The sequence below is a fragment of the Sinohyriopsis cumingii genome, chromosome 18, assembly GCF_028554795.1.
Source record: "Sinohyriopsis cumingii isolate HCF-2022 chromosome 18, ASM2855479v2, whole genome shotgun sequence".
Taxonomy (NCBI): domain Eukaryota; kingdom Metazoa; phylum Mollusca; class Bivalvia; order Unionida; family Unionidae; genus Sinohyriopsis; species Sinohyriopsis cumingii.
This window is the reverse complement of record NC_142978.1, coordinates 97625609-97639981: the sequence shown is the minus strand read 5'-3', so window position 1 is coordinate 97639981 and position 14373 is coordinate 97625609.

Sequence of the window (14373 nt, the reverse complement as noted above, 5' to 3'; positions counted from 1 at the left end):
ATCAAGTCGTTCCTTCGCCACTCTCGCGGAGGTGGAATTGCTGTCATCACAAATGATTCCATGATCAAACGTCTTAACCACATCACAACATTCAATTTCTATCACACATCGTTTGAACTAATCCAAACCACACTCACACTGGAGCAAAGGTCAGTCCATTTTTTCTGCCTATACCGCCCTCCTCCTAGTAGAAAAAACAAGCTGACTGAATCTCTCTTTTTGGAGCAGTTTCCGAATTTCCTGGAGTATGGAAATTCGATAGGTGGCAACCTGATTATTCTTGGAGATTTTAACTTTCACTTTGACTGTCCCGGAAACCCAAACACATAAAAACTCCTAGATTCCATTAATGTTTTCAACTTCAAACAGTCAGTTAACCAACCCACCCATAAACATGGCCACATTTTAGACTGGATTCTTCATAGACCTGATGATAACATTCTACGGTCCTTCCTGGTATCCCACGAACTTGCATCAGATAACCTCTGCATTATATGCCATCTTAACGTATCAGTCCCTAACCCTCCACCTTTATCTGCTAAAAAGAGAAACCTCCGTATGATAAATAGAACCAAACTAATGAATGACATCCAAGCAAACTTAACAACTTGCTTACATCCTACAGCAGAACAACTCGATAACTGCCTGTGTTCATTAGTAGTGTAGTGCTGGGAGACAATGGGAATTAACATGGCAGACCCCCCTGGGCCTGTATAGGGACAAGATTTATAGGGACAATGGGAACATACATTACAGACCCCCTTGGGGCTGTATAGGGACAAGATACACTGAAACATGCATAGGGACAATGGTAAAATGCATTACAGACCCCTTGGGCCTGTATAGGGACAAGGGAAAGATAGCGTCTCACGTCACAAAGAGTGGGTGTATAGAGATAACACAGACAAGAGACAAATACTTATACAATATTTTTTAAAAACATTTGGGGGAAGGCAAGAAAGTCATTTTTTTTCGAGGCATATGAGTGGCCCTGAAAAGGGCCTTTGGGTATATGTTAACATTGTTCCATTAATAGAGTACATGGTATAGGTTTTCTTCTTTTCCTCAAACTTTGTCTGACTTCTGGTCCGTAAATCAGATCCTTTTCAAACAGCCTTGTCTCTCCACATAAATTCTTCTTTTCCAAACGCTTGTATCTGACAAACATGGGTAAATCCGTACGGAACAGCATTGAAGATACGAGAGTAGAGGATTCTACGTTGGTCCACTCTTGTGACGAGAACAGGTGAAGGAATGCAGCGAACTGGGTTATTTATAGGGGAAGGGAGGATCAAAACGGATTGAGTTCATTCACCAATCCAAACACGCGTTACAAAATTCAGTCACCACACGGCGTCAGTCGTCCAATCCGAAGAGAGCAGTCTGTGACGTCACATTCTCTATATAGAGGCGCTAGCGTCTGTGCGCAATCTATCCGTACGACACAGTTTTCAGACATGACGGAAACTAAGGTATAGAGGGTGTGCGAATCACAGGCAATGTAATAGGTGTGGAAATATAGGTCACCTTCCAAGGGATTGCCAAAACCACAACCAAAACAACCAGAAAACACAAGACACCGTCCCAAAATCCTATGTGGCGGCAGCAAAAAAGACTACACAAGAACCCAAAGTCGATGAGGCCACGGAAAAAGCTGTACAACAAGTGCCAGAACCGACAGAAGACAAAATAGGAGAAATGATAAGCTCTCCTATCCAGGATAGACTGGAAGCGAGTTCAGAAGTGCCAACACAAGATACATCAGAAAAGTTGGATGATGTCAGCATAGCAAGCTCGGCAGAAAAGAAGAAGGCCAAAGCCAGAGCACGAAGAATTCTGAGAAAGAAAGAAATGGGGGCAAAAGAATCAAAATTCAATGCGAAAAACACTGTTCCATGCTACGTTATAGAGGAACCGAAATTCAGAGAAGAAAAAGAAACACCAGAAAGCCGTAATGTCATTAAAAAAAATCCATAAATCAAGAAGGATCTACATGTCCAAACTATTAGGAAACTCAGGAATCCCCCGTGCAAATGCAGAAAGATACATCAACTCCTATCATTCCAACGAAGAGGAAACAGTCAGCCTGCACCCCCAGGACTCCCTTAGAATCAGACATAACGGAATTCATCGGAGAATCTAGAAATGAGAGAAAAGATCACGAGCAAGAAAGATCAGTTTCTCTGAACAGAGACAGGAGAAAGTTTAGTATAGAACAGTACAAAGCAAGAGGACTGCCCACTAAACAAACGTAATTATCTTAAATACAATTGCTTTTATAAGTCACAAGACCTTCACTTTGAAATTTACAAATTAATACATAAAGAAACTACAATACCTGTCCATAGTCAATATGGAGTTTATTAAACCTACATATCTTGACTATGAACATAAATATAATTACAAATAAAATAGATAAAATCATAAAACAATCAAAAAGTTATGACAATTTTAATACAAGAAACGCACAAAATGCCTGAGCATGTGGTGAAGAAACTAGAGGAGGAATTAGACGCCTTAGTTATTACCGATAACCAACCGTCCGAAATCTTTTCCGGGGTGGCTACAATTGTTCGGCGTTCTGCCAAGAGATTAAACTTTGAACACTCAAAAACCCCAAATGAATTACAAGGTTGTTTAATTCACATTAAATTGAATAAGTGGAATGTATTTAATATATATGTACCATCTGGAAGCGTAAGCCCTAAAAATGTAAATTTTATTATGAATGTAAATCAATATATCCAACACTATGTTACAGACCCTTGTATATTAGGAGGAGATTTCAATTGGATACAAACATAATTGGACAAAGGTGAACAACTTACTGAGTCAGATAACAGGCTTCATAAATGGATTAAATTATTTACAAAGATCAATAACATAACGGATGCATACCGATACTAACACAAATGTCAGGCAATATACGTACATGTATGGAAATAACAATGGAGTAGGCTCGACATTTTCTATATCTCAGATAGCTATATTAATGTAGTTAAAAAAGTGTGCAATTTTGGATGAGCAGATTTCAGACCACATATTGGTTACACTTGAGATACTGATTGCAAATTCAATAAAATGGGGCGCAGGCGTATGGAAATTGAATAATACTCACCTTTTAGATGATGACTATGCACATACCATACGTACACATATGAATAATTTTAAAACAAAATATGTGGGAAATATAATAAGAGACTGGGAAATAATCACGAATGAGATTAGGAGAATAACAAAATATTATAGCAAAACTAAAACAATACATAAACAATGAATTAAAAAGAAGTACTCTAAAATTAAAACAAAGAATGAACTTTTAACACATGAAGATAAGGAAGTTATTAGACAATGGGAGGAATTAGAAAAAGAATTAACCCAAGGTATCAAAATTAGAGCAGGAAAACATTCGAATTTATATAAAAAGAGAAGAGGACTGTATAAAAGACTAGAAATAAAAAGAGGGAATTTTAAAAAGATTGAATCAATTCGTTTTAATAACATAACATACAATGATAAAAAAGATTCACTAGAATGCATTAAAAACTACTACACAAATATATATAAATCCCAAAATATTGATGTTAACATTTTAAACAACTATTTACAGCAAACCACGTACAAACAAATACCTTTAAGTGAATGTGAAAAATGTGATATGTTTATCACCGCTGAGGAAATAATAAAAGCTATAAAAAGTCTTGGAAAAGGGAAGTCTCCTGGATCCGATGGAATCACATCGGACTTCTATATTAAATTTCAGAACGAACTAGTAGATTTTTTAGAATTACTCTATAACAACATTTTACTAACTGGGGAAATGCCTAAAAGCATAAGGGAAGGAATAATTACATTATTATATAAAGGGAAAGGGGACAAGGAGGAAATCAAAAATTGGAGACCGATAACTTTATTAAACAATGTTTATAACATACTGAGTAAGAAAATAACTAATAGGATAAGGAACTGTTTAAATTTAATAATAGATATAAATCAAAGCTGTGGAGGGATAGGAAGGAAAATTTTAGATAACACACTATCAATATCATCTCTAATAGAATATTTAAAGATTAAAAATTAAAAGGGAGTCATGCTTCTATTCGATCAGGAGAAGGCTTTTGATCGAATAGAGCATCACTTCATATTTAAAACCTTAGAGAGGTGTGGTTTTGGTAGAAACATTATAAATTGGATTAAATCCATGTATGCTAATATTACGTCCAAAATAATTATCAACGGAGCGTTCACAGATGATATAAAAATAGAAAGATCGGTACGGCAAGGCTGTCCATAATCTACATTGCTATATATGATAGCAATAGAATCCTTGAACATAAATATCAACCAAAACACTAATATTCAAGGAATCAAAATACCAAATTTGAAACAATATTTTAAAACCATATTACATGCAGATGACTGTACAAACTTTACCAGAGATGAATATTCCTTCAAACATTTACAGTATGAATTTCAACAATTGGAAAGCCTCTGGTTCCTCAATTAACCATGACAGAACAGAAGTTTTATTAATAGGAAACTGGTGAGGCAACCACCCTGGTTTACCCCTAAACCTGATTAAAGCTCATGTAAAAGCATTAGGGATATTTTACGGAATGAACTCCACTCACAAGAACTACCGTGAGGTAGTAATCAAGATAGAAAAGCAGATTGAAGCACGGTCGCACACAAAGATCAACTTAAAGGACCGTATACAGGTTGCTAAAACATACATGTATAGTCAATTAGATTATGTTATGAATTCGGTGCAACTAATACAAGCTATGATTGACAACATTGAAAAGAAAATAATGAGCTTCATTCGGAATAATAAAATCCAATACTTGAAGAAAAAATACGAATGCAGATCCAAAGAAAAAGGAGAACTAGCCTTGCCCAACCTCAGTATTAAGCTAAAAGCAATTATTTTAAATAGGTTTAGTAAATTAAGTAGTTCTCCCAAGTTACCTTGGGAAGCAATAAGTATTTATACATACGGTTACTTATGCCGTTTAAATAATGATATCTATAAAATTAACAAATTAATTAAAATATTAAAAACCCCAGGGTCATGTAGAAGAGTTAGTGAACTGTTATGCACCTACAGAGACAATACCAAAGTACGGGACAGGAAGAACAATATTGATGAAATCCTGAATGAAATAGTCTCTCAAGATAAACAAGAAATTGAATATCGCTACCCTGACTTGAACTGGAAGGCCATCTGGAAAAACTGGGCAGGTATAAGGTCAGCCTCCGTACAAGGGAGACTGTTCCTATACCTGCATGACAAACGGGTAACGGGCGAAGTTGCCTATATTAGACAATTCATAAATACCCTACCAAAATGTAGATTATGTGGAAAATCTATAGATTCAAAAACCCACCTAATTTACTTTATGTGCTAAAAGCTCAACAGAAAGACAGGCTCTAAAAGATAAAATTAAGAATAAATATGGAATAATAGATAACAAACAACTACTCTACACAAATAACATTCTTGATAACGATATATATATATATATATATATATATATATATATATATATATATATATATATATATATATATATATATATATATAAAGAATTAACTTTATATATTAATTCAATCAATTGTGCCGTACTCGTGCCGAAACTTGTAACCAAGACCAACCTTGTCAGAACACCCGGGAAGAACGTGCCTTGACGGGAACGTGGGTCAGCGTGGAATTGTTTAAAGCTCTGGACATGGGATACCGACTGTTAGAAGTGTACTAAATTTACCACTTTCCCAAGACACAGAAATACGACAAGGGTGACCAAGCTCAGAAAGGCATTTTCGCAGACTACGTGGATGTCTTTTTGAAACTGAAACAAGAAGCCAGTGGCTATCCTTCTTGGTGTCACACTCCCGAAGACCAAAATAGATTCAAAGAGAAATGCTGGGAACAAGAAGGCATCACTTTAGACCACATCGAGAAAAACGAAGACAGGCGATCGTTTGCTAAAGTGATGTTAAATTGTTTGTGGGGCAAAATGGCACAACAACCTTGTTTACCTAAGATGGAATATTTGACAGAACCTTGCCGGTCCTTCCGGATGATTCACGACAAAACCAAATACATGAAACACGTGGACGTAGTTCATGAGGATTTGATCTGGACTTTGTACAAGCCGACGAATTTGGAAATGTCATCATTGTGGCTTACGTGACAGCCCATGCTCGCTTAAAATTGTACGAAGCTTTAGAACTGCTAGGGAATCGCGTGCTGTACTTTGACACGGACAGTTGCATTTACGTCGATCGCCCGGGTCAGCAACACCCTGACATCGAACAAGACCGTTTAGGAGCCTGGACAGACGAGCAACCCGACGAAAAGATTTTAAGTTTCGCTATTGGCGGTCCTAAAAATTACGGCTACGAATACCGGAACGAACAAGGAGAAATGCACACGGAGTGTAAAGTGAAAGGATTGACTCTCAATTATCGCACCAGTCAAGTGGTGAACTTTGGAGTATTGAAAGAACCTTGCAGTCTGGAGAGGATGGAAACTTTAAAGCGACCACCTACCAACCGAACAAGATTGTACGTTTAAACAGTCACCAAATCGTCAGTTGACCTTTGGAAAAAATCTATCAAATCGTGTACCAGAAGCGAGTGAGACTTCCCAACCACTTCACTTTGCGGTATGGACATGTCGGTATAAAAAATTGGTTGTAAGAGGATAGCCACCAACAAGAAGGATGACTTCGCCACAGCAAGAATCGAGTGAGAAACCCACTTAAGTTCAAACCCTACCAATTTTCCGGTCTTCTTGCCTGTCTATTGTGATTGTGCCCGTCGATTGGAAACGTTTCAAAAATGGCCGACGGATAGGGAATGATTACCTACTTCGAATGTGTTAGCTAGAACAGGATTTGTCTACTTGGGACCTGAGACTGGATTGGGATACGAGGTACAGTGTTTCAGTTGCGGCCTGAAGTTACGAATGGATCTATGTATCTATAAAGATTCAGCTATTCTGGAACATACTCGATGGTCTCCAAACTGTCCTTACCTTTCTATGCCCTCTTCACCCATTACACAACGGTACAATTATGACGGTACCTTAGAGAAGGTAGTACAGTTATCCAGGAAGAAAAGAAGGAAAACTTCCAAAACTAGACATAAAAAAGGAACGATGTACAAGCTTGAGACTTCATCGCGACTAGTATAAAAAGGGACAATATGCAAAATCGATAGTTCATTGTGACTACCAATACCAAGCGAACAAGATAAATGCTATCGGAGAAACACAAAACAAGTTCAGACAGGCACAATTCAAGTTCGGTGATTCTCAAGTGCAATACGATGCTGCCCCTTGCATTGAGAGTGATGCAGTAAAGCATCATGGGAACTTTGGTCTCACTACTACTACTACTACTACCACTACACCTATCATGGAAAGTGATAATGTGCGTGTCGAACCTGACGGATGCAAAAGTGATGCCACTCGTCATCTTGGACTCTTTACTAGTTGTCATTGTGGATGTCAACCTTCACGTCTACCACACTATGGATGTTATCCAGCCCTGAGTAAACTCCTGTCGATGTCACCCTACCTTCATCGAAACGACCCTGTGAAAGACGAATATTCGTTCACTGTGCGTTTGCCTGAATACTGCAACTTTGAAAATCGTTTTCAATCGTTCAAAGGAAAATGGCCTAAATATCTGGGAGGACCGACCCCCTAAGAATTAGCCAGAGCCAGATTTTTCTACTTGGGCGAAGGGGATAAAGTCAAGTGCTTCAGTTGCGGTGTGTCACTTCACCAGTGGGAGCCACAAGATTCAGCCTACCTGGAACACGATCGATGGTCCCTGAATTGTCACTATTTACATCTAGTGGGACGATATCAATAATCCCTGAATGGATACTTTACAAGAGAACAATCGTGGTTTGCCCGTGGAGTTGAGAGAACGCATTTACCGATAACTGGTCAAAATACAAGTTAAACGTAAAGAACAATTGCATCCGTTACGTCACCAATGTTTAAACCACTGGTACCTGAATCCTATAAAAGGACTGATTCATGAGAAAGTGTTCCATTGGTCAGACATTAATCAACTACCCCTTGGTTCAAAGGATTGGTTTGTTATTGATGATTCTATTTGCTACAAGGTAGACTTACTGCAACGAATTCCAGAGGAAAAGTTAGAGAGTTACCAAAATCTTTTACACAACGTCAAGTTAGAGGAAGAGGAAACTTCTGAACGGTGTCTTATGATGTGCAAGTTAGTGACTAAACTATTTAGATTCGCTACTGGAGTAAAATCATCTCTGTGCAGACAGTACACGTATTGTCTCCGACAAAAGATAGCTTAGTATGACATCATCATGGATACTTTACAAGAGAACATTCGTGGTTTACCTGTGGAGTTGAGAGAACGCATTTACCGAGAACTGGTCAAAATACAAGTGAAACGTAAAGAACAATGGCATCCGTTACGTCACCGTTGTTTAAACCACTGGCACCTGAATGCTATAAGAGGACTGATTCATGAGAAAGTGTTTCAGAGGTCAGACCTTGTTAAATACTTCGAGGCCGAGAAGGATCGGCATGTTCAGAATTCCAGAAGAAGAGTTGGAGGATTACCAAAATCTTTTACGCAACATCAACTCACTGGAAGAGGAAACTTCTGAACGAACTCTGAACTGTAGGTTAGCGCTTGGAGCATTTTGACTCCCTACTGGAGAACGATTATCTCTGGGCAGAAAGTACATCTATTTCTTTCGAAAAAGAGAGGGTATAAAAACAGGCTACCATACAACGGCTTTTATCAAAAGTGATTCAACAGATTCAGTGGAAGGAAATCAATGACACTATTCAAACAGTGGAAGATTACCAACACTTATCACGAAATCTGTGTCCATTCAATTGGGGTCGACGTGTGGTGTGTGTCTTAGTGATTTGTTTTCTGTGATTTCGTTTACCAGCCGATTCCTTGTGGACTCTTTACGAGCAATACTTACCACCCAATCAAACATAAAAGTGGTTCCTTTAAATGTCCACGAGAGACTCATTTTGCTCAAAGATTTGCGTTTTCATCTGGATACTTCTTGACCTCTACGGGAAAAAAAGATTCGTCAGCTTTTGAGTACCGAAGAGGTGTATGGCGATGTGTGTGTAGCTTGTGACTTACATCACCATTGGACAGATGTACGTGACTGGAAAAATTGGGGCTTTGAAGCTTAGACATAAGTAGCCCATTATTCTCGAGACTTGGGTTCCTCCATTTCAACGTCCCAGGAAAAAGTCACTTTTCAACCTTGACCAAGCTGGCTGATCCCCGCATCGACACTCAAACCAAAAAGCAAATCATTTTGAAAACTGGAGGGAGCGGTACTCTAGGAGGTGTCATCATTCGATCCCTCTTAAAATGTGATCCTAATGCTCCAAAGGTTCTCCCCAAGTAAAAAGCCACTCCCAAAAAAGCCAAACGAAGCCCCAAGAAGAAAAAGAGCAAAGGTGTCAAGACCAGGTTACAACCCCAGAAAAAGAAAAGCCCACAGAAAACAGCTTCTACTCGCAAGAGAGGCACTTCAGCAAGGACGCAACCTTACATTCGCAAACCACGACCTACAACGACGGTGACCGTGTTTCGGGTAGCCTCAGGTTTATCTACTTCTCAGTTGATGACACCATGGAAGCCCGTGTCTCCAAGAACCTCTCCTCCAGTGGTGACACCCTCTTCCTCTTTAGCTGCAGTGGCAGCTGTTCACAAAGTACCAGTTCACAAAATCAAAGCCCAATAGAGATCGGGCATGTTACAGAGTTTACTGGATTTGCCCAAGCAAGAACTGACTCGATTTAGTCCGTTGAGAACCCCTAAACGACGCGTGATGCCTGTCATCAAGTTGATACGACGTAAAGACAATCAGTGGCCACGCGTTCCAGTATAAACAAAAGGTCTGAGACAAAGCATGGGTATCAGTGTTTTTGTGCTCCTGAAGACCCAAAGACGTCACCCCCCAGAAAACATCCCTATTCTAAACCCAAAGGAAAAAAAAGGAAAGGACTGCCTCTTCGTTTAGTCAAACATGCGTACATGTTGTCTGTCCTGTCCAAAGCTTCTCCACCCATGCGATAAAAACTTATTCAAACGTCCTCCAAAGATTTCATCGATACCGTGTACGAATGTTGTTTGAACGTCTTGAAAGGCACGATACTTTTGCCGAAACACCAGAAACAATGCTTAGGCAAACATCGTCACGTTCTTCCCCAAATAGTTCAAAAGAAAATCCCCATTCGTCAAAAGAAGAAGCTGTTGGTCAAACGTGGAGGAATTTTGCCACTATTGTTTCATACATTTGCTGAAAGGAGTATTGGGAACCATGCTGTGAGGACTCGTGGAAGCAAGATAAAAAGGACCTCTGGAGCCCCAAAATCTCATACCATCGTTGGCAAGAACAACTAACCCCGCATTTGCCTCCCAATCCCAATTTGACCGAGATTACCCAGTTACAACACGAATTGCAGTCGTTGATGGATCGCCACGATTTGTCCGAAACAGAAAAATCCCAAAAGTACGGTCAACCTTTAAAAACGACTGCAACTCTTTCACCAGAAAGCTTTAGACGAAACAGCTCTACCCACTCTGAAAGATTTTAAGACCTTGATGAAAAGTTCATCCCACACACCTCCACCATTACCACTACCATCCCCAGTTGTTATGAAAGACGCCACCCCAAGAAAGTCTAAGGAAGAAGAGATACGAGAAGTGTTTCAAACACCGTCAGCAGCTCCCATTTCTGGTAAGATTTCAGCGTCCTTGTTGACTCCTTCCCCCACACCCCAACGAGAAGAAATTAAAGCTTGGGCTAAAAAGATGATGTCCACTCCTCCTTCGACAAAAGTGAAAAAGAAATAAGCGAAACCAGAAGTGACAAAAGAAATGAAGTCTAATGCCATTCCATTACCACCTCCACTACCTTCGACTTCTACTCCTGTGGCCCATCGGACACGTAAATCAGTTTCCAAACCACCCTTTCGCCCGTCCAAAGTAGCATCAGCGAAGAGTGGGTAACTTATTCAAAATGGAGAAGGTGTTAGCCAGCATTTACTACGATCCATCCCAACCTGGAGGTTATGGAGGAGTTCAGAAATTGTATCTTGCTGCCAAAACCCGACTGAAACGTCTCCGTTTTCCTAAAGTGCAACGATGGTTACAAGAACAAGCTACCTACACTTTACACAAACCCATTCGACGCAAGTTTTCCAGAACTCGCACCCAAGTGGAAGGCATCGATAATCCGATTTAGGCAAGCCGATTTAGCCGATGTTTCTCATTTAGCCACCTACAATCGTGGCAACAAATATTTGTTTTGTGTCATCGATGTCTTTTCCAAATTTTCCAGGGTCGTGCCATTGACTTCCAAATCGATCAGCAAGTTAGTGCGAGCTCTGCAACTTGTGTTGAAACAAAGCGATCGTCACCCTGTTCGATGACAAACTGACAATGGTACCGAATTTCTGGACCAAGTTTTTCAAAAAGAATTAAAGAAACGTGACATTCATTTTTTCACCACCGAGGATCCCGAAACCAAAGCCATCATCGTGGAACGTTTTCAACGCATTTTGAAAGAACGAATGTGGAAATATTTTACGCATCACCACATTCTCAAGTACATCGACATCTTACCACACCTGGTTCAAGCGTACAACCAATCTTACCATCAAAGCATTGGACGTGCCCCCCCCCCCAAGATGTGACTCCCGACAACGAAGTGTTTGTTTCTGATCGCCTGTTTGGTACGTCCCCAACACCAACAAAAGTGGAGTGTTGGCCGTAGGAGATTGGGTGTGTATTGGCAAAACCAAACGCACTTTCGACAAAGGTTACTTACCTAACTGGACGACCGAATTGTTTCGTGTCACTGGACGAGTGCATGGTCATCATCCTGCCGTCTATAAATTGGAAGACATGAACGGAGAAGTGTTAAAACGAACGTTTTACTTGCCTGAGTTACAACATGTCACCAAAAAAGAAGACGAAGTGTACAACATCGAAAGCATTCTTGAACGCAAAACCCGAAAAGTGGGCAAACGACGTGTCAAAGAAGTCAAAGTACGTTGGAAAGGATATCCACCCAGATTTGATTCTTGGATCGACGCTTCGCAAATTATCGACTATGAAAAGAAGTGACCATCATGCCCTTTCACACAGCCTCAACTGACGCTACCACTGCAGCGACCACTCCTTCACACAGTTCTTCTCTGCAAGATGTACAAAAGATTCCCTTGTGTGTGTGATGTGGAGAACGTATGCCTAAAACGCAAATCGTCTTTTTCTGCCAAATCTTTGTGGTGTATTGTGTCATCGGTGCAGCCATTGCCAATTTGAGTTTGCAACAAGGAGACAAACAATTGTGGACCATTTTATTGAGCAGTTATATCGGTTACATTCTTGCCAATCCATCCCTGAAATTCTCCTCGAACGGGAACAACGGAAATCTTGTGTCCAGTGCCAGTCACCACTCCAGCAACAACAACCCCAATTTGTGCGGAGACAGTCCTCTGACTTCCAGTAACCCCTCGGACAGCCACAGAACTCTGGAATCATGAGTCACCATAACCAATCTTAGTTAACCTTACCCAGTGACAGTTCCATGAAGGTGTTTCCCACAACACTTTGTGTCGTTACACGGCCAAATTACCTCAGGTCATCCAATTAGATCACGAAGCCCATTGGGAAGTGGCTTTGGTGGAAATGATTCACCCGACACAAATCCAAAACATCACTGAAAATCAATGCTCCTTCCACGTCAAAGTTATGAACGTTCAATTGCAAGAAGAAATAATATCGGGTTTTCAAGTCCCACAAAACTAGCGAGCAATCCATTATTCAGCATCTACACTGTGAAAATTCCGTCAGGCTATTATTTTAGTGGTCAACATTTGCTGGACACCATATCGGACAGGTTCGAATTAGCCTTTGGCAAAGCCCTGAACAGAGCCAAGAGAAGATTGAGTACCATAATGTGGCTTGTCGTCTACTGATCAAATTTCAGGATACCCAAACGTTAGGCATTACATTTAATGACAAATTGTTTGAAATGTTGGGTGGATATCCACAAATAGTAACACAGAATTTGAGCCCAAAGATCAACAGTAATATGGATTTTTACAGGGCTTTTGGAAACCCGGTAGAACTGAACCAAGGGCTGAATTTGATCTTTGTGTACTCCTATGTGGTGGAGTACAACGTGGTGGGACACACCTCAGTACCATTACTGCGTGTCATTCCTTTTAAAGTAGATTCTACCACGAACACTGACGAGGAAGGTGGAAACACCTATCACGTTCACCGCGAATTTGTACATCCTCATTATTTACCCGTTAGCAAGTCGTATTTAGAAAACGGTTCACTAACGATTCGTAAGTCATGTATCCATTGTACCGATGCATCGCTCTACGGCGAGGACACGGTTGAGGAGATATGTTGAAATCAGCCTTTCGTTCGGTGGCTTCGGTGTTGAAACCGATCGTGACAAGAGGATTGCACGCCTTGAAAGATGCGACATTGACACACGGTAAAGAATTTCTCCAAAATGACGTCATCGACAAACAAAACCGCAAAGAAGCTTTCTTGAGAGCAAGCAAAAATGTCTTGCTTCAAACAGGCAAAGACATTTTGGGCTGACGAGAAACTCCTATAAATACCCTGCACGCTGCCGAGTCAGGCATTCCTGCTTCCCGGACGACACAGCAAGGACAAAGCAGAAAGAGACGAAAAAGAAAACGCCCCGTCAGAAGCCTTCAAACTCATGAAGCTAGAAAGACTAAGAAAAGAAGAACCGCCCGAAGATTACATTGATCTGAATAGCAGCCACTTGTACTTGAAAGTGAAAGTAGTCGAAGGGATCGATAGTGATAATCTAGAGGGCAACAAGGTAGTAACTCCCGTCAACAATTTCATGCATTCCTTGTTCAGCTCTGTGGATTTGTACTTGAATAAGAAACTGATCAGCAACAGCCTGAATACTTACCCTTACTGAGCGGCTGGAAAATCTATTGACGTACCGAACAGAGGCCAAGAACACTCATGGATTCTTGCGTGGTATGGAAACTTGACACGCTGAAACAGTTTAAAAGCTTAGATGCCAACAATTCAGGGTTTAAAGCTCGTAAAGATAAAATTGCTGGAAGCCGTAGTTTAGAACTGATGGATCGCTTGCTTTTAGACATGTGGTTACAAGAGAAGTATTTGCTGAACGGTGTCGATGTTCGCCTGAGACTGAATCTCATCAGTGCCGCTTTCCACTTGATGGCCGATGCTACTTCTGCCAACTGGAGAACCATCATCCAAGAAGCCAAACTGTACGTGCGACGCGTCGAAGTGTTACCTAACG